Source organism: Amblyraja radiata, chromosome 43, assembly GCF_010909765.2.
Source record: "Amblyraja radiata isolate CabotCenter1 chromosome 43, sAmbRad1.1.pri, whole genome shotgun sequence".
Taxonomy (NCBI): Eukaryota; Metazoa; Chordata; class Chondrichthyes; order Rajiformes; family Rajidae; genus Amblyraja; species Amblyraja radiata.
In genome coordinates, this window is record NC_045998.1 from 3,588,562 (window position 1) to 3,610,586 (window position 22,025).

Below are 22,025 nucleotides of genomic sequence, written 5' to 3' on the forward strand. Positions count from 1 at the left end.
ATTTCTTCACTAACCGTCATTCTGACTTTGCTTGTGAAGAGAAAAGTCCTGAATTGCATTTGTCTGATGCAGGAAGATTGTTCCCGATGTTGGGGAAGTCCAGGACAAGCGGGTCACAGTTTAAGTATAAAGGGGAAATCCTTTAGTACTGAGATGAGGAAAACATTTTTCACACATATAGTGGTGAGTCTCTGGAACTCTCTGCCGCAGAAGGTAGTTGAGGCCAGTTCATTTTTTTATATTTAAGAGGGAGTAAGATGTGGCCCTTGAGACTAAAGGGATCAGGGGGTATGGAGAGAAGGCAGGTATAGGATACTGAGTTGAATGATCAGCCATGATCAAATTGAATGGTGGTGCAGGCTCGAAGGGCCGAATGGCCTACTCCTGCACTTGATTTCTATGCTTCTATGTTTCCCTCTCCTCACCCCTTTCCTTCTCCCACCCATCCCTCTCTCCCCCACCCCTTCCCTCTCTACCACCACCCCCTTCCCCCTACCCCTCTGTTCCTCTTTCACCACTCCCCCTACCCCTCCCTCCCCACTCATCCACTTCTATCCCCTTACCCCACGCCTCTTCCACCCCCACCCCTCTCTCTTCCCCTCCCTTCCCCTCTCTCCCCACCCTTCCCCTACCCCTCTGTCCCTCTTCCACCACTCCCCCGTCTCTCTTCCACTACTCCCGCTACCCCTCTACCCCTCCCTCCCTCCCCACTCTACCACTTCTCTCCCCCTTCTCTCCTCCCCCTCTCCCTCTCCTCACCCCTCTCCCTCCCCTCTCTCCCCCACCCTCCTTCCCTCTCTACCTCCCTCCCCTCCTCCCCCACCCCCTTCCCTCTCCCCCCCACCCCCTTCCCCCTATCCCTCTGTCCCTCTTCCATCACTCCCTCTACCCCTCTCCTCCTCCCTCCCCACTCTTCCACTTCTCTCCCCCTCCCCCCCCCCCCACTCTTTCCCCTCTCACCCCCACCCCTATCCACCTCCCTCCCTCCTCCCCTACCTCCCCATCCTCCCCCTCCCCCACATCTCTCTCCCCATCCCCCTCTCTCACCCCCTACCCTGCTCTCCTTTCCCTCCCAAATCTGTCCCGTTTCCTCCACCTCCTCTCCCCTCCCTCCCCTCTTCACATCCCCCCTCCCCCCACCTGTGTGTTTGGGGGGTGGTTAATGTGAGTTTGATGCCGCAGCCCCCCCTCCCCCCCCCACCGCAAATCGCCGTTGGGGAAACAGACCCAACGGGTCTGCACTTGGTCTAGTTATATATTAAAACTCTCGCCCCATCCGTCCGACATCCGTCCGACTGCCTTTCTGCCTTTCGATTCGTTCCCGCCGTGCGATGTCACAATGCCCGATGCTCGCAGACGTCCAATCGCGATGTCCGACGCTCGCAGACGTCCAATCGGAATGGATCCATTTACATGTACGGCTTCCGACCGCATTTCTTCCATTGATTCCCTGCAACTCCGAAACCGGACGCAGAATCGCCGACATCTTTTCCATTTCGATAGAGATTTCACTTTTCTTTCTAAGTATCCGCTCCTCATTACATTTCGTCGTCTTTAAGTACACGTTTTTAATCAAATCCTTACCCCCCCCCCCCCCCCCCAATATTTCAAAACTAAACTGGCTTCTCACCCATAGAATCAGCACCAGCCCCAGCCCCTGCTGAACGTTCCATCGTGTGATGTCACAATGCCCAATGTTCACATATGTCCAATCGGAATGAATCCATTTACATATGCCTATGCAGGAGCCCCAGCCAATGGTGAACGTTCCATTGTGTGATGTCACAATGCCCAATGCTCAAAGACATAGTTGCCATAGTGACAGTACAGAGAAGATTCACCAGACTGATTCCTGAGATGTCAGGACTTTCATATGAGGAAAGACTGGATAGACTCGGTTTGTACTCGCTAGATTTTAGAAGATTAAGAGGGTATCTTATAAAAACGTATACAATTCTTAAGGGGTTGGACGGGCTAGATGCAGTAAGATTGTTCCGGATGTTGGGGAAGAACAGAACAAGGGGTCAAAGTTTAAGGATAAGGGAGAAAGCTGAATAGCCGACATATTTTCCATTTTGGTAGAGATTTCACTTATCTTTCTAAGTATCCGCTCCTCATTACATTTCGTCGTGTTTAAGTGCACGTTTTTAAACAAATCCTTCTCCCCCCCCCCCCCCCCAAATCGTTCAAAAATAAACTGGCATCTCACCCTTAGAAACAGCACCAGCCCCTGGTGAACGTTCCATCGTGTGATGTCACAATGCCCAATGCTCACATATGTCCAATCGGAATGGATTCATTTACATATGCCTTTGCAGGAGCACAAGCACTTGGTGAACGTTCCAATGTGTGATGTCACAATGCCCAATGTTCAAATACATTGTTGCCATAGAGGGAGTACAGAGAAGGCTCACCAGACTGATGACTGGGATGTCAGGACTTTCATATGAATAAAGACTGGATAGACTCGGCTTGTACTTTCTAGATTTTAGAAGATTGAGGGGGTATCTTATAGAAACTTACAAAATTCTTAAGGGGTTGGACAGGCTAGATGCAGGAAGATTGTTCCAGATGTTGGGGAAGTCCAGAACAATGGGGTCACAGTTTAAGGATAACGGGTAAATCTTTTAGGACCGAGATGAGAAAAACATTTTTCACACAGAGAGTGGTGAATCTCTGGAATTCACTGGCACAGAAGGTAGTTGAGGCCAGTTCATTGGCTATATTTAAGAGGGAGTTAGATCTGGCCCTTGTGGCTAAAGGGATCAGGGGGTATGGAGAGAAGGCAGGTACAGGATACTGAGTTGGATGATCAGCCATGATCACATTGAATGGTGGTGCAGGCTCGTAGGGCCGAACGGCCTACTCCTGCACTTAATTTCTATGTTTTCCTCTTATCACCCCTCTTCCTCTCCCACCCATCCCTCTCTCCCCCACGCCCCTTCCCTCTCTACCCCACCCCCTCCCTCTCTCCCCCCGCCCCCTTCCCCCATACCGCTCTGTCCCTCTTCCACCATTCCTCCTACCCCTCCCTCCCCCCTCTACCACTTCTCTCCCCTTATCCCACGCTTCTTCCTCCACCGCCCCTCTCTTTCCCCCTCCCTTCCACTCTCTCCCCCACCCCTTCCCCTACCCCTCTGTTCCTCTTCCACCACTCCCCCGTCCCTCTTCCACCACTCCCGCTACCCCTCTACCCCCCCTCCCTCCCCACTCCTCTCCCCCTCTCCCTCTCCTCATCCCTCCCCCACCCCCCTTCCCTCTCACCCCCACCCCCCTTCCCTCTCTACCCCACCCCCTTCCCTCTCTCCCCCGCCCCCTTCCCCTACCCCTCTGTCCCTCTTCCATCACTCCCCCAACCCCTCGTCTCCTCCCTCCCCACTCTTCCTCTTCTCTCCCCTTCCCCCTCCATTCTCCCCAATCCTTCCCCTCTCTGCCCCCAACCCTCTCCACCTCCCTCCTTCCTCCCCTCCCTCCCCATCCCCCCTCCCCCACGTCTCTCTCCCCATCCCCCTCTCTCACCTCCTACCCCGCTCTCCTTTCCCTCCTAAATCTGTCCCGTTTCCTCCTCCTCCTCTCCCCTCCCTCCCCTCTTCTAACCTCCCCTCCCCCCACCTGTGTGTTTGGGGCGTGGTTAATGTGAGTGTGATGCCGCAGACCCCCCCCCCCCGCAAACGCCGTTAGGGAAACAGACCCAACGGGTCTGCACTCGGACTAGTCTATATTTAAAACTGTGTGTGTGTGTCTGCCTGACTTGTGGCTGCCAGCCTTTGATTCGTTGGTACGCCATCGTCACACGCAGAATCGCCGAGATTTTTCCATTTCGGTAGCGATTTCACTTTTCATTCTAAGTATCCACTCCTGATTAAATTTCGTCGTGTTTATGTACACATTTTTAATAAAATCCTTCTCCCACCCCCCAAAAAAATTCAAAATAAAACAGCTCGCAGCCATAATATGTTGGTGAACGTTCAATCGTGTGATGTCACAATGCAACGTTCCATCGTGTGATGTCACAATGCCCAATGCTCACAGATGTCCATTCGGAATGGATCATTTACATATGCCTTTGCCGCAGCCCCAGCCCCAGCCCCTCCCCCCACCCCCGCAGCCTGTGTCGAAGCGCGTCATCATGTGTGTGGGAATAGAGAAAGAGGATTGGGGGTGATAGGGAATGGGGAACAGCTGGACTGTCCCCATCCCTTCCCCTTCCACTCTCCCTCCCCACTATTCCCTCTCTCTCTCCCCCCACCCCTCTCCCCTCCCTCCACACTTTACCCCCTCCTTCCCCTACCCCAGCTCCCTCCTCTCCTCCCTCCCCCATCCTTCCCCCTCCCCCACACCTCTCTCTCCCTCCCCCATCGGACGTGAGCACACAGTTAGCTGCAGACTCCGCCCAGGACAGGAAGGCTCTGCAGGAACGGAAGGGACGTCACGACCGCGGTGCCACAGGTGCGGCCCGGGCTGTCGCCGAGGGAGGACGGACGGCGCCGCGGCTCGAGAGACTAACAGAGGCTAAGAGGTTTGTCACGCACTGCAAGGGAGCAGTGGACCAGACAGGAAGAGCGGACGGAATTACCACTAGACAGCCAAACCAGTAGGTAATTTACGGCTGGGGTGAGTACTTTCCCATTTATAGGAGGTAGGATTATATAAATAAGGGGTGTATCAATACAGTAATCCGGGTAGGGGATTCTTAAATAGGACCAGTTAATTACTTATATAAGATGGGCGGCCAGGAGATGTGCCAATACTGTGAGATGTGGGAATTTGTCGACACCATTGATGTAGAAGATCCCTACAGCTGCAGTAAATGTTTGAGGCTAGAGGAACTCGAGCTCCGCATTGATGAGCTGGAGACCCAACTTCATACGCTGCGGTACATCAGGGAGGGGGAGTATTACCTGGATGTTTTGTGCCAGGGGTTGGTCACACCCACCAGTTTAACTAATTCAGTAGGTAGTGAGCAAGGAAAGGAAGGTGTGGCCATAAGCGAGGCAGGTAGGGGGAACCAGGAGGAGATGCGGCAGGAGCCACAGCCCTTGTCCCTGACGAGCATGACCGAGGCTCTTACTCAATGTAAGGACGGGATCAGGGGCTGTGGGAGGGATGAGCAACCTGGCTGCAGCACCGTGGATCAGGGGGCCATTCAAGAGGGGGGAGTTAGAAGAAATGCCGTAGTGATAGGGGATAGTATTATTCGGGGGGTAGATAAGGTTCTCTGCGGCCAGCAGAACATGTCCCGAAGGCTGTGTTGCCTACCCGGTGCTAGGGTTAAGGATATCTCTGCGATGCTGGAGAGAAATTTGCAGAGGGAGGGGGAGGATCCAGTGGTCGTGGTCCATGTGGGGACCAATGACATAGGAAGGACGAGGAAGGAGGATCTGCTGAAGGAGTTTGAGCAGTTAGGGAATAAATTAAAAAGCAGAACCTCGAGGGTACTGATCTCCGGATTGCTACCTGAGCCACGGGCCAAATCGGCGAGGGTACGTAAAATTAAAAAGCTGAATGCGTGGCTCAAAGACTGGTGTGGGAAAAATGGGTTTGGTTTCTTGGGGCACTGGCACCAGTACTGGGACAGGGGGGATCTGTTCTGTAAGGACGGACTTCACCTGAACGGTGCTGGGACTGGGGTCCTGGCAAATCATATAACTAGGGCAGTAGAGAGGTCTTTAAACTAAGTAGCGGGGGGGAGGTATCAAGGGGGGGTAATAACGGCAGGGGTAGAGGAAATAGAGCAGGGTATCAGTGGGGAAGCGGAAAATCAAAATGTGACAGGAGGATCCAGAATGTGTGAAGATAAAGCTCTAGATGTAAAAGGGGCAAAAACGGAAAGGAAGGGTAGTAAAAATCATCTGAAAGTGCTTTATCTAAATGCACGGAGTATTCGAAATAAGATAAATGAATTAACGGTGCAATTAAGTATATATAGTTATGATATCGTGGCCATTACGGAGACATGGCTGCAAGGGGATCAGGACTGGGAGTTAAATATAGAGGGGTACTCGACAATTAGAAAAGATAGACAGGAAAGAAAGGGAGGAGGGGTGGCCCTTTTAATAAGGGAGGGAATAACGGCAATAGAGAGGAAGGATATTGCGTTGAAGGATCAGGATAGTGAAACAGCTTGGGTACAGATAGAGAATAACAAGGGGAAAAAAACACTAGTGGGTGTAATTTATAGACCTCCAAATAGCTGTGACGCTGTTAGTCAGAACATAAATCTGCAAATAGTTGACGCATGTAAAAAGGGAACTGCTGTAATCATGGGGGACTTCAATTTTCATATTAATTGGGCAAACCAAACTGGGCAGGGTAGACTAGAGGAAGAGTTTATACAATGTATTAGAGACGGGTTCCTAGAACAGTATGTCACAGAACCGACAAGGGGGGAGGCAATCTTGGATCTGGTCCTGTGTAATGAAGCAGGATTAATTAAAAATGTCATAGTTAGGGACTCGTTGGGAACAAGTGACCACAATATGGTCGAATTCCATATTCAAATAGAAGGGGAGCAGGTTGAAACTCAGGCTAGGGTGCTTAGTCTAAATAAGGGGGATTATGAAGGTATGAGGACTGAGCTGATCAAAGTTGACTGGGATAGCAGACTCAAGAATAAGACGGTACATGAGCAGTGGTGTACGTTTAAGGATCTACTGTATAACCTTCAAGAAAAATTTATTCCTATGAAGAAAAAAAGGGGTAAGGGTAAGAACAGTCAGCCATGGCTCAGTAAAACTATAAAGGATAGTATTCGGCTGAAGGCAAGGGCATATAAGGTAGCCAGAGATAGTGGGAGGGTAGAGGATTGGGAAGCATTTAAAGGTCAGCAAAAAATAACTAAGAGATTAATTAAGACGGGGAAAATAGACTATGAAAGGGATTTAGCGAACAACATAAAAACTAATAGTAAGAGTTTTTATAGCTATATAAAAGAAAAAGGGTGGCTAAGGTGAACGTTGGTCCATTGGAGGGTGAGACTGGAGAGTTGTTGGTGGGGAACATGGAAATGGCAAAGGCATTAAACCAGTATTTTGTATCAGTCTTCACCATAGAAGACACAAAAAATATTCCAACGCTGGATAAACAGGGGGCGGTAGGAATGGAGGAGCTAAATACTATTAAGATCACCAAGGAGGTGGTATTAGGGAAATTAATGAGACTGAAGGCGGATAAATCCCCTGGGCCTGATGGATTACATCCAAGGGTCTTGAGGGAGATAGCGGTGGGGATTGTGGATGCATTGGTGATAATTTTCCAAAACTCCCTGGAGGCAGGAACGGTCCCAGTGGATTGGAAAATGGCCAATGTAACACCTATATTTAAAAAAGTACTATAGACCGGTTAGTCTAACATCGGTGGTGGGTAAAATGTTAGAGACAATTATTAAAGAAACACTAACGGGGCACTTGGATAAACATGACTTCATCGGACAGAACCAGCATGGTTTTGTGAAGGGGAAGTCCTGTTTAACGAATCTGCTCGAATTCTTTGAGGAAGTAACAACCCGGGTGGATAAAGGGGAACCGGTGGATGTGGTATACTTGGACTTCCAAAAGGCTTTTGACAAGGTGCCACATAAGAGACTATTGCTAAAAATAAAAAATTATGGGATTGGGGGTAATATATTAGCATGGGTAGAGGATTGGCTAACAAATAGGAAGCAGAGAGTGGGGATAAATGGTTCATACTCGGGATGGCAACCGGTAACTAGCGGGGTTCCGCAAGGGTCGGTGCTGGGACCCCAGTTGTTCACAATTTATATAAATGATTTGGAGGAGGGAACCAAGTGTAATATATCAAAATTTGCGGACGATACAAAAATGGGAGGAAAAGTAGGGGATGAGGAGGATAGGAAGAGTCTGCAAAAGGATATAGATAAGCTAGGTGAGTGGGCAACAACTTGGCAGATGAAATTTAATACTAATAAATGTGAAGTCATTCACTTTGGGGAAAAAAATGATAGGGCAAGTTATTTTCTAAATGAGGAGGAGCTGCGTTGTAATGCAACGCAAAGGGATCTAGGGGTATTAGTACATGAATCACTAAAAGTTAGTATGCAGGTGCAGCAAGCAATCAGGAAGGCCAATGGAGTTTTGGCCTTTATTGCTAGGGGGATTGAGTATAAAAACACGGAGGTCTTGCTGCAGCTGTACACAGTATTAGTGAGACCACATTTGGAATACTGTGTACAGTTCTGGGGTCCATACTTAAGAAAGGATGTACTAGCCCTGGAGGCAGTGCAGCGAAGGTTTACAAGATTAATTCCTGCAATGAGGGGATTGACATATGAGGAAAGGTTAAGTAGGCTGGAACTCTACTCTTTGGAGTTTAGAAGAATGAGAGGCGATCTCATTGAAACATATAAGATCGTGAGGGGCCTTGATCGGGTGGATGCACCGAGGATGTTCCCAATGATCGGGGAAACTAGAACTAGGGGACATAGTTGCAGAATAAGGGGTGGCTCTTTTAAAACTGAGATGAGGAAGAACTTCTTCACCCAGAGGGTGGTTAATTTATGGAATTCACTGCCCCAGGGAGCAGTGGAAGCAGAAACGTTAAATATATTTAAGTCTAAAATAGATGGTTTTTTAGCTGCCAAGGGGATAAGGGGCTACGGGGAGAGGGCAGGAATATGGACCTAGGTATGGTTAGTATAGTAAGACCTGAGTGATCTCCTGGACAAGTGTCGATCGCCTGGATTGGGGTCGGAGAGGAATTTCCCGGATTTTTTTCCCGAATTGGACCTGGGTTTTTATCCGTTTTTTTGCCTCCCCCAGGAGATCACGAGGTTCTTGGGGTGGAGAGGGGTGATAGCGGTATAAAGGGGAGGGTAGTGTCTTGTGTTCTGTGTCTTGTGTCTACTGTTTGTGGGTAAGTGTGTCTGTTTAGTGTTCAGCCATGAGCGAATGGCGGTGCGGGCTCGACGGACCTGGTGGTCTACTCTCGCACCTACTTTCTATGTTTCTATGTTTCATCCCCCTCTCCCCGTCCCTCATCCCTCTCTCCTCCCCTCTCCATCTCCCTCTCCTCATCCCTCTCCCTCTCCTCCCCCTCCTCCTCCCACCCCCATCGCTCTCCCCCCCCACCCCCCTTCCCTCCCCCCTCTTCTCTCCCCCACCCCCTTCCCTCTCTCCTCCACCCCCCTCCCCCACCCCCTTCCCTCCCCCTCCCTTTCCCTCTCTCCCCACCCCCTTCCCCCGCCCCACTCTTCCCCCTCCATCCACACTCTTCCCCCTCTACCACCTACCCCATCCTCCTCGCCTCCCTCACCCCTCCCCCACACCTTTCTCCCCTCCCCATCCCTCTCTCCTCCCTCCGCATCCCTCTCCCCTCCCTCCCCATCCCTCTCTCCTCCACTTCCGTCACCCCTCTCTCCTCCCCCTCTCCATCTCCTCCTCATCCCTCTCCCTCTCCTCCCCCTCCTCCTCCCACCCCCATCCCTCCCTCCCCATCCCACGTCCTTCCCTACCCCACCCCTTCCCTCTCTCACCTGCCCCCTTCCCCTACACCTCTATCCCTCTTCCACCACTCCCCCTACCCCTCCCTCCCCACTGCCACATCTCTCCCCCTTACCCCACCCCTCTCCCTCTCCGTCCCCCCACCCCTCTCTCTCCCCTACCTTCCCCCTCCCTCCCCTCTCCCCCCACCCCTTCCCCTACCCCTCTGTCCCTCTTTCAACACCCCCTACCGCTTACCCCCTCCCTCCCCACTCTACCATTTATCTCCCCCCTGCCCCTCTCTCTTCCCACTCTTTCCTCTCTCCCCCTCCATCCCCCTCCCTCCACAATCTTCCCCCTCCCTCCCCTCCCCATCCCTCTCTCCCCCTCCCCATCCCCCTCTCCCCTCCCCATCCCTCTCTCCACCTCCCCATCCCTCTCTCCTCCCCTTGTCCATCTCCCTCTCCTCACCCGCCTACCTCACCTCCCCCTCCTCCTCCCACCCCATCCCTCTCTCCCTCACCCACTTCCCTCTCCCCCTTCCCTCACCCACTCCCTTCCCTCTCCCCCCCACCCCTCCCCCTCCTCCTCCCACCCCCATCCCTCCCTCCCCACCCCCTTCCATCTCTACCCCACCCCCTTCCCACTCTACCCCCGCCCCCTTCCCCCTACCCCTCCCTCCGCACTTCCACTTATCTCTCCCTTACCCCACCCCTCTCCCTCTCCGTCCCCCATCCCTCTCTCTCCCCCTCCTCCCCTCCCCCAACCCTTCCCCTACCCCTCTGTCCTTTTTCCACCACCCCCTAACCCCTCTCCCCCTCCCTCCCTCCCTCGCCCCCCACTCTTTCACTTCTCTACCCCCTCCCCCTCCCACTCTCCCTCCCCACTCTTTCCCCTCTCTCCCCTGTTCCTCTCTCCCTCCCATCCCACTCTTCCCCGCCCCCCTACCACTCTCTCCCTCCCTCCGCACTCTTCCCCCTCTCTCCCCTTGCCCCTCTCCCTCCTCCTTCCCCTCCCTCCTCCCCCTCCCCCCTCTCTCCCCTCCCCCACCCCTCACTCAACCCCTCCCCCACCCCCACTCTCCTCCTCCCCTTCCCCCCTCTCCATCTCCCTCTCTCCCCACCCCTCTCCCTCCTCCCCTCCCACCCCCTCTCTCCCCCCTCTTCAGCCCCATCTCCCTCCACACCCTTCCCCTCTCTCTTGCACCACTCCCCGCTACCCCTCTCCCACCCCTCTACCCCTTTCCCCCCCTTTCTGCCCTCCCCACTCTCTTCCCACTCCCCTCCCTCTCTCCATCCCCCTTTCTCTCCCCCTACCCCGCTCTCCTCTCCCTCCCAAATCTCTCCCGTTTCCTCCTCCCCCTCCCCCTCCCCCTCCCTCCCCTTTTCTCACCCTCCCCTCTCCCCACCCCGTCTTCCTCTCACCCCCTCCCACCACCCGTGTGTTCGGGGGGTGGTTAGTGTGAGTGTGATGCCGCAGCCCCCCCCATCCCCATCCCAAAAGCAAACGCGCGTTGGGGAAACAGACCCAACGGGTCTGCACTTGGTCTAGTTACTATTAAAACTCTCTTAGTTCGGATGTTCGTACGCATTCTATTTCTCCAACATTGCAGTGCTATCTCCTCCTAACCCCGACGCGGTAATTTATATTTTTTTTTACATATTCCAGTAGAGTTCTTCCTCGTGAATTCAAAAATCTCATCATTTAAAAATTTGGTTAATTATTTCCCCACTTTTTTTCAGGCAGAGTGCAGGCCACCGTAATCAATTTCCCAGCACTACAGGCAGAGTGCAGGCCACCGCATTCAATATCACAGCATTTCAGGCAGAGTGCATGCCACCGCATTCAATTCCTAGCATAGAATTCATCGCCGAATCTGACAATTTAAAAAAAAATCAAACGCTGTTGAAGTGCCTTTGCTCGAGCCCCCCCCCCCCCCCCCCCCCCCCCACCTCTGTGAAGTCCGTGAACAGGTGATGAACATGGCGGCCGTTGGGCCCCGCTCCGACCACAACCCTCAGCACAACCCATCCTACAACCCAGGTATTAAACCTGCCTCTTCAGTTATTAAACCAGAACGAGGCCCTCAGCTCCCTTTTAACAGTCCTCAGAGCGCAGCAGGCCTCGCCCTTACTCCACCTCTTACCCCAACTCTTCTCCCACCCCCGTACTCGGGCCCTGAAGCGTTCGGGAGTCAGCCCTCCTCTGTAACGGCTCCGGCTGGCTCCGGGGTCAGAGATTTGCCGCGCCGATGATGCCAAGCCTAGGCGCTGAGGCTGGCACTGAGGCTGACGGCTGCTGCTGCTGCTGCGGCCACGCGCGGCGGGCTCCGGGGGCAAGGACATCCTGGAGAGGAGCAGAGGGAGAGGGGGGGGGGGCGTTGAGGGAGAGGAGTGGTAGGGAGGGAGAGAGGGAGGGATGGGAAGGTGAGGAGGGAGAGGGGGGAAGAGTGGGGGGGAGATAAGGAGTGCTCCTCTCGCGGTGTCCCTCTCCCCACTACCCTCCTCCGCACCTCCTCTCTCCCCACTTCTCTCTCCCCTCCCCTCTACTCTCCCTCCCACCTCTAATCTCCCTCCCACCTCTAGTCTCACCAATCCCCTACCCGCCCTCGCACCCCTTCCTCTCTGCCCTCCTATATCGACCCTCCCCCCTTCCTCTCTCCCCTCCGCCCTCTCGTCATGTCCCCTCTCTCCCCCTCTCCATCCCTCCGTCGCACCTCCTCTCTCCCTCCCCCTCTAATCTCCTTCTCCCCTCTAGTCTCCCTAATCCGCTACCCGCCCTCGCACCCCTTGCTCTATCTCCCCTCCTCTATCAACCCTCCCACGCCCCCTCTCTCCCCTTCCTCTATCCCCCCTCTGCTCTCCCTCACTACCCCCCACTCTCACCCCCTCTCACCCATCCGTCTCTCCCATCCCCCTCCCCCTCTCCCTCTCCCTCCCTTCCCTACCGCTCTCTATACCACTCTCCACTCCCTCCACACTCTTTCCACTCTCTTATGTCTCTCCCCCCCTCTCCCTCCTCTCTCCCCACCTCCTCTCTCCTCACCTCCTCTCTCCCCACCTCCTCTCTCCCCACCTACCCTCTCTCCACCTACTCTCTCACCACCCACTGTCTCCGCACTCCTCGCTCCCTACTATTTCTCTCCCTCTCCCCTCTCCCCTCCCCTCTAACGCCGCTCTACTCCCATCTCAACTCCATCCTCCCGCTCCCTCCCCTCTCTACCTCCCCCTCCTCTCTCTCTCTCCCTCCCACCCTTTTTCCCCCTCCCCACTGCAATCTTCCACCCCCTCCACCCCCTCTCCCCTCTTCTAACCCCCTCACTCCTCCCCTCCAACCCCTCCCTCCCCTCCCTCCCCTCCATCCCCTCCTCTCCCCCACTCCTCTCTACCAGCTGCCTCCTCCCTCTCCCTCCCCCGTCTCCTCCCCTCTACCCCCTCTCTACCCCCTCCTCTCACTCTCCTTTATCTCTCCATCCCCTCCCATAATCTGCCACCCTCTTCCCCACGTCCCCTCTCCCCCCTCTCCTCCCCCTCTATCCCCTCTATCCCTCCCCTCTCCCCTCCTCTCTCTCCGCTCGTCTCTCCCTTCTCTCTCTCCTCTTTCTCTCCCCCCTCCTCTCTCTCCACTCCCTCTCTCCACTCTATCTCCCCTCCACTCTCTCTCCACTTCCCCCTCTACCCTCCCCCTCTCTCCTCTCCCTCTCTCCTCCCCCTTACCCCTCTCCTCTCCCCTAACCTCCTCTTCCCTACCCTCCACACGTCTCTCCCAACTCTCTCCCCCTTCCTCCTTCACCCCTCCTTTCCCTCTCCCCCTATCCACCCCCTCCTCCCCGTCTTCATCTCCCTCCCTGCCCTCTCCCCTGTCCCTCCCGCAAAGGACCCGCATCCTCTCTCTGTGCCCAGCTCTCTGTGCCGTTCGCTCTGTGCTCCTCTCTCTGTGCCGTTAGCTCTGTGCCCCTCTCTCTGTCCCCCTCATTCTGTGTCCCTCACTGTGCCCCACTCCCCACTGCCGTCCTCCCCACCTCCTCACTCCCCACTACTTTCTCCGCTCTACACTCCCTCCCCCTCTACTCTCTCCCCCTCTACTCTCCCTGCCCCCACCCCCTCTCACCACTTCCTCTATCTCCCCTTCGCTCTCCCCCTAGCCCCCCCTATCTCCACCTCCTCCCACTTACCCCCCTCTCTCTCCCCCTACCCCCCTACGACCCCCATCTGCCCCCTCTCACCCGTTCCTATATCCCCCCTCCCCACTCTCCTCCTTCCCCACTCTCCCCTCCTCCCTTTACCCCCTCTCCTCTACCCGATTCCCACTTCTCCCTCTCTCCCGCCTCTCTCTCCATTCTCTCTCCTCCCCCTCTCTCCTTCCTCCCCTCCCTCCCCTCTCCCCCTCACTAATCCATCCCCCTCCGCACCCCTCTCTATCCACTCCCCCACCCCTCTCTATCCCCCTTCCCACCCTCTTCCTCATTCCGCTCTCACCCCTTCCCCCCTCCCCGCTCTCCCCCACTCCCCATCCCCTCCCTCTCCCTTTCATCCATTTTCCGCCCCCTCCCAACTCTCTCCTCATCTCCCCCACTCCCGCCCCTCTTTCCCCCATTTTTCACCTCCTCTCCGCTCTCTCTCCCCGTCTGCTCCCCCTCTCCTCCCCTTCTCCATCACCCCCTCTCCTGCCGCCTTCGCCCCGTCTCCTTCCCGCTCTCCCCCTTCTCTCCCCGCCTCTGCACCCCCACTCTCCCACCCTCTCCATCCTATCTCCCCCTCCCTACACTCCCCCCCCCCCTCTCTCCCCTCATCTCCCTACCCCATCTATCTCTGCCTCACCCTCTCTGCCGTTCGAGACAGAACGGGGATGGGGTAAAAGGAGCCAATGAATAATAATAATATAAGTTCAAGGGCGGTGATTAGTGTGTGTGTATGTGACGCCGCAAACCCCCTCCACCGCGCGGTGCGTGGGCGGGACGCTCTCCCCTCCCCTCCACCGCCCTCCCCTACCTTCCTCCCTCTTCCCCCTCCCCATTCTCCCCTCCTGCCCCCCTCTCTCCCCCTCCTCTCTCCCCCTCTTACCACTCTCTCCCCCTCCCTCCCCTCCCCCTCCCTCTACCCGTCTCCCCCCCCCCCTCTCACCCTCCCCTCGCCCCCTCCCCCATTCCCCCCTGTGTGTGTGTGACGCTTCAGGCCCTCTCCACCCCGCAACGGCGTGTTTAGGGGACGGGACCCAAAATGTCTCCCTTGGTCTTACCTTATCTAATCAATATACTTTTAAAACTCTGTGTGTGTGTGTGTGTGTGTGTGTGTGTGTGTGTGTGTGTGAGTGCGTGCGTGCGTGCGTGCGTGCGTGCGTGTGTGCGTGCGTGTGTGTGTGCGTGTGTGTGTGTGTGTGTGTGTGTGTGTGTGTGGATATGTGTGTGTAATTTCGCCTTTGAAACCTATCTCCTCGAAAACCAGATGCCGAAACGCGACAATTTTTACATATTGTAGAGATTTTCCTTGTTATATTATAAATCCACTCCGTTGCACATTTGGTGCATTATTTCCCCGACTTTGTTATTAAAATTGTTGACCAATATGACCTTTTAAAAAAAAAAAAATCTGACCGCTGCCCAGCTGCTGACGTTACAATAACGGTGAAATCTTAACCATATAACAATTACAGCACGGAAACAGGCCATCTCGACCCTTCTAGTTCGTGCCGAACACGTAATCTCACCTAGTCCCATATACCTGCGCTCAGACCATAACCCTCCATTCCTTTCCCGTCCATATAACTAATCCAATTAATTTTTAAATGATAAAAACGAACCTGCCTCCACCACCTTCACTGGAAGCTCATTCCACACAGCCACCACTCTCTGAGTAAAGAAGTTCCCCCTCATGTTACCCCTAAACTTCTGTCCCTTAATTCTCAAGTCATGTCCCCTTGTTTGAAACTTCCCTACTCTCAGTGGGAAAAGCTTATCCACGTCAACTCTGTCTATCCCTCTCATCATTTTGAAGACCTCTATCAAGTCCCCCCTTAACCTTCTGCGCTCCAAAGAATAAAGCCCTAACTTGTTCAACCTTTCACTGTAACTTAGTTCCTGAAACCCAGGCAACATTCTAGTAAATCTCATCTGTACTCTCTCTATTTTGTTGACATCCTTCCTATAATTAGGCGACCAAAATTGTACCCCATACTCCAGAATTGGCCTCACCAATGCCTTGTACAATTTTAACATTACATCCCAACATCTATACTCAATGCTGTGATTTATAAAGGCCAGCACACCAAAAGCTTTCTTTACCACCCTATCTACATGAGATTCCACTTTCAGGGGGCTGTGCACAGTTATTCCCAGATCCCTCTGTTCACCTGCATTCTTCAATTCCCTACCATTTACCATGTACGTCCTATTTTGATTTGTCCTGCCAAGATGTAGCACCTCACACTTATCAGCATTAAACTCCATCTGCCATCTTTCAGTCCACTCTTCCAAATGGCATAAATCTCTCTGTAGACTTTGAAAAACTACTTCATTATCCACAACCCCACCTATCTTAGTATCATCTGCATACTTACTAATCCAATTTACCACACCATCATCCAGATCATTGATGTACATGACAAACAACAGTGGACCCAACACAGATCTCTGTGGCACCCCACTCGTCACTGGCCTCCAACCTGACAAACAACCATCCACCATTACTCTCTGGCATCTCCCATTCAGCCACTGTTGAATCCATCTTGCTACTCCACCATTAATACCCAACCATTGAACCTTCTTAACCAATCTTCCATGAGGAACCTTGTCAAAGGCCTTACTGAAGTCCATATACAACATCCACTGCTTTACCCTCATCAATTTCCCGAGTAACCTCTTCAAAAAATTCAAGAAGATTAGTCAAACATGACCTTCCAGGCACAAATCCATGTTGACTGTTCCTAATCAGACCCTGTTTATCCAGATGCTTATATATATTATCTCTAAGTATCCTTTCCATTAATTTGCCCACCACTGACGTCAAACTAACAGGTCTATAATTGCTAGGTTTACTCTTAGACCCCTTTTTAAACAATGGAACAACATGCGCAGTACGCCAATCCTCCGGCACTATTCCCGTTTCTAATGACATTTGAAATATTTCTGTCATAGCCCCTGCTATTTCTACACTAACTTCCCTCAATGTCCTAGGGAATATCCTGTCCGGACCTGGAGACTTATCCACTTTTATATTTCTCAAAAGTGTCAGTACTTCCTGTTCTTTGAATCTCATAGTTTCCATAGCTACTCTACTAGTTTCCCTTACTTCACATAATTCAATATCCTTCTCCTTGGTGAATACCGAAGAAAATAAATTGTTCAATATATCCCCCATCTCTTTTGGCTCTGCAGATAGCTGTCCACTCTGACTCTCTAATGGACCAATTTTACCCCTCGTTATCCTTTTGCTATTAATATAGCTGTAGATACCCTTTGGGTTTACTTTCACCTTACTTGCCAAAGCAACCTCATATCTTCTTTTAGCTTTTCTAATTTCTTTCTTAAGATTCTTTTTACATTCTTTATACTCCTCAAGCACCTCATTTACTCCATGCTGCCTATAATTATTGTAGATCTCCCTCTTTTTCCGAACCAAGTGTCCAATTTCCCTTGAAAACCTTGGCTCTTTCCGATTTTTACTATTTCCTTTCAACCGAACAGGGACATAAAGATTCTGTACTCTTAAAATGTCACCTTTAAATGTACTCCATTTCTCTTCCACATCTTTCCCATAAAACAAAATGTCCCAATTTACTCCTTTTAAATCCTTTCGCATCTCCTCAAAGTTAGCCTTTCTCCAATCAAAAATCTCAACCCTAGGTCCAGTTCTGACCCTCTCCATAATTATATTGAAACTAATGGTATTGTGATCACTGGTCCCGAACTGTTCCCCAACGCATACCTCTGCCACCTGACCCGTCTCATTTGCTAACATGAGGTCCAGCACCGCCCCTTCTCTAGTAGGTACTTCTATGTATTGCTGCAAAAAACTATCCTGCACATATTTTACAAACTCCAACCCATCCAGCCCATTTACAGAATGTGTTTCCCAGTCTATGTGTGGAAAATTGAAATCTCCCACAATCACTACCTTGTGCTTACTACTAATATCTGCAATCTCCTTACATATTTGCTCTTCCAATTCTCGCTCCCCATTCGGCGGTCTATAATACACCCCAATAAGTGTTGCTACCCCTTTCCCATTTCTCAGTTCCACCCAAATAGCCTCCCTAGACGAGCCCTCTAATCTATCCTGCCAAAGCACTGCTGTAATATCTTCCCTGATAAGCAATGCAACACCTCCACCTCTTGCCCCTCCAATTCTATCACACCTGAAGCAACGAAATCCTGGAATATTTAGTTTCCAATCACAGCCCTCCTGCAACCATGTTTCACTGATCGCCACAACATCATACTTCCAGGTGTCAATCCAGGCTCTAAGTTCATCCACCTTTCTTACAATGCTCCAAGCATTAAAATATACACATTTAAGAAACCCACCCTCTCTTATTCTCTGTTTATTGTCTTTTTCTTCTCTCTCCCCTACATTTTGGGTCAGAGTGCTACCATTCTCTGCCTCCTGCCTCACACACTGACTGCTAGCTTTCCCAATTTGAGTCCCTCCCCCCAACCATACTAGTTTAAAGTCTCCCCAGTAGCCTTTGCAAATCTCCCCGCCAGGATATTGGTCCCCCTCGAGTTCAAGTGCGACCCGTCCTTTCTGTACAGGTCGCACCTTCCCCAAAAGAGGTCCCAATGATCCAGAAACTTGAATCCATACCCACTGCACTAGTCCCTCATTCACTCATTTATCCTCCACCTCGCTCCATTCCTACTCTCACTGTCGCGTGGCACAGGCAGTAATCCTGAGATTGTTACCTTTGCAGTCCTTCTCCTTAACTCTCTACCTAACTCCCTAAATTCTTCTTTCAGGACCTCTTCTCTTTTTTTACCTATGTCGTTGGTACCTATATGTACCACAACTTCAGGCTCCTCTCCCTCCCATTTCAGGATTTCTTGGACCCGTTCAGACACATCCCTGACCCTGGCACCAGGGAGGCAAACTATCATCCGGGTCTCTTGTCTGCGTCCACCGAATCGCCTATCCGACCCCCTGACTATCGAGTCCCCTATTACAATTGCCCTCCTCTTCTTTTCCTTACCCTTCTGAGCAACAGGACCGGTCTTTATGCCAGAGGCCCGGCCGCTGTCGCTGCCCCCAGGTAGGCTGTCTGCCCCACCCTTACTCAAACATGAGTACTTATTTTCAAGGTGTACAGCCACCAGTCACTGCCTCTGCCCGTTGCCCTTCCTAACTGTGACCCAGTTTTCTGTCTCCCGTGGTCTTGGAGTGAACACCTCCCTGTAACTCCTATCTATGACCTCCTCGCTCTCCCTGAGCAGACAGAGGTCATCGAGTTGCTGTTCCAGGTTCCTAACACGGTCCCTTTGGAGCCCCATCTCGACGCACCTGGCGCAGATGTGGACGTCTGGAGGGCACTCAGACTCCATGATCTCCCACATCTGACATCCAGAACAGTAAACTGCCCTGACCCTCTTTCTCCCCCTTAACCGAATACAATAAAGCCTTACCCGGGATACAAGCCAATCAGCTGCTTCCTCTAGTCCCGTAACGGCTGCTTCCTCTAGTCCGTTCGACCAATCAGAGGCTTCCACCAGTCCCCTTCTGATAGAAAATTTCCTTATGGTTTCAAAAATCCACTCATCTGTAAATGTTGTGAATTATTTCCCGAGATATTTACTAAAATTTATCACCAAACTGACATTTGCAAAATATATAACGGTTGCCCAGGTGCTGACCTCACAATGCCTTTGCTCGTGGCCCGACCCCAATCCCCCCCTCCCCCCCCCCCCCCATTCCCCTCCCCGCCGCTCTGGATTAATGCAGCTGCTGTCAACGCGCATGCACAGTTTTCTACGAGTCACGTTACCCCTCTCCACCCCCGGATCTTCAAAACGCGCAGAAAGAACAAGTGTTCTGCAGAACCGCAGGCCACCGGAGGTCACAGGAGGTCACAACGGGTCACAGCCGGTCACCGGAGGCCACCGGCTTGCTTCTGAATCTCTCCGTCTCCCCGCCCGTTGGTAGAACATGGCGGCGGCGGCCGTTATAGTCGCGCGGGGCACGCGGTGTCCCTGGCGGCCATAAATCCCTCTGGGAAACCGGCCCCCTGCGCAGAGAGTGAACTCACGCCGCTCCCTCCCGCTGCAAACCGAACGCGCTGCCAGTTGCGCCGCTCGCAAGCCCTTTGAAAAAAACCTTGCGAGCGGGCAAGCGAGATTTGAAAAAAACCGTGCGAACCCCCATCCCCTCTCTCTCTCTCCTCCCCCTCCCTCTCCCTCCCCCCTCTATTTCCCCCTCTCTCTCCCCCCTCTCTCTCCCACCTCGCTCTCACCCTCTCTCTCCCCCCTCTCTCTCTCTCCGTCTTTTTTTTCTCTCTTTTCAAAAACTTTATTCGGCACAAACATACGATACAACACAGCAAATCATAAACAAAAATTACACTATATCAAGTATCATTATAATACAACATTGCATTCATTGTTTACAATACTCTCAACCCCACGCGGTGACCATCACCCACGGAAGACCTGCAGAGTCCTCGTGGACACCGTATGTGCCCTCTCCATGGACACATGTGCACGGACGTAGGCCCGGAAGAGGGGCAGGCAGCCGACTCTAGCCTGACCATCGACCACCCGCTGCCTTGACGGGTGAATGGCCATCTTGGCCAGGCCCAGGAGCAAACCGACGGGTAAGTCCCACCCCCCACTCGGGTCTCCCTGCCTTGTGTCCAAACACTAGAATCGGAGGACTAAAATGCAACCAGAACTTGAGGAACAACCCCTTCAAATATTGGTACAGGGGCAGTAACATCTCACACTCCATATACGCGTGGAACATGGTCTCTTCCTCGCCGCAGAAAATACAGGCAGCGGACGAGCCCGTGAACCGACTCAAACGTTTATTACATGCCACTCCCGCAGCCGCAACATCCCCCTCCCCTCATGGAGCAGCACGCTGGCAGAAAACAACCAAATTCTTTACTCTTAGCACATCCCGGTAGAAAACAGGCAAACCCCTAAGGGCGGGTCGACTAATGCCCGTCACCGGGAGCCGCGAGACCCCCCTTAGGCATCGACCCTGTCGGAAAAAATACGTGGCCAACGCGTGCCATCTGGGGGGGGGGGGGTTCTCTACATACATGTACCTCCGCAGAGTCCTGAGAGGAGAGCCGCCACCTGGGTACGCACGCATACCGAGGACTGGCCGCCCTCCTCAAACGGGAGACTCAGGACCGCTGCGGAAACCCAGTGCTTCCTATTTCCCCAAAATAAATCCACCAGCTTCTTCTGTATAGCATTTACAAAAATGGAAGGCGGCACAAGAGTAGCCAGCCGAAACCATAACATGGAGGCCACCAGCTGGTTTAATGACCAACACCCTCCCCTGAAAGGAAAGAACTCCAAGCAGGCCTGATCAACACCCCAGTCACCACGGGCAACCACTTTCATCTCCAACTCCTGCCAGTTTGCCGGACAAGCATCCTCAGTGGGGCTCAGGTACACTCCCAGATAGAGGAGGTGTGTGGTGCTCCACGCATACATTGTCATCTCCTCCGGCAGGGAGTCTACCTGCCACTGACCCACTAAAAGTCCAGAGCACTTACTCCTGTTAATTCTGGCAGAAGATGCAGCCGAGAAAACCTTCTGGCAGTCACGCATCCTCCGCAGGTCACCAGGGTCAGTGAACATAGGGAGTACATGATCGGTATACGCCGAAAGAAACGCCTCCACACCCGGGCCAGGTAGGGCCAGGCCTGTCAACCTCCTCCGAAGAAGACAGAGAAACGGCGCCATAGAAACATAGAAACATAGAAATGAGGTGCAGGAGTAGGCCATTCGGCCCTTCGAGCCTGCACCGCCATTCAATATGATCATGGCTGATCATCCAACTCAGTATCACGTACCTGCCTTCTCTCCATACCCTCTGATCCCCTTAGCCACAAGGGCCACATCTAACTCCCTCTTAAATATAGCCAATGAACTGGCCTCGACTACCCTCTGTGGCAGAGAGTTCCAGAGATTCACCACTCTCTGTGTGAAAAAAGTTAATCTCATCTCGGTTTTAAAGGATTTCCCCCTTATCCTTAAGCTGTGACCCCTTGTCCTGGACTTCCCCAACATCGGGAGCAATCTTCCTGCATTTAGCCTGTCCAACCGCTTAAGAATTTTGTAAGTTTCTATAAGATCCCCTCTCAATCTTCTAAATTCTAGAGAGTCTAAACCAAGTCTATCCAGTCTTTCTTCATACAGTCCTGACATCCCATGAATCAGTCTGGTGAACCTTCTCTGCACTCCCTCTATGGCAATAATGTCCTTCCTCAGATTTGGAGACCAAAACTGTACGCAATACTCCAGGTGTGGTCTCACCAAGACTCTGTACAACTGCAGTAGAACCTCCCTGCTCCTATACTCAAATCCTTTTGCTATGAAAGCTAACATACCATTCGCTTTCTTCACTGCCTGCTGCACCTGCATGCATA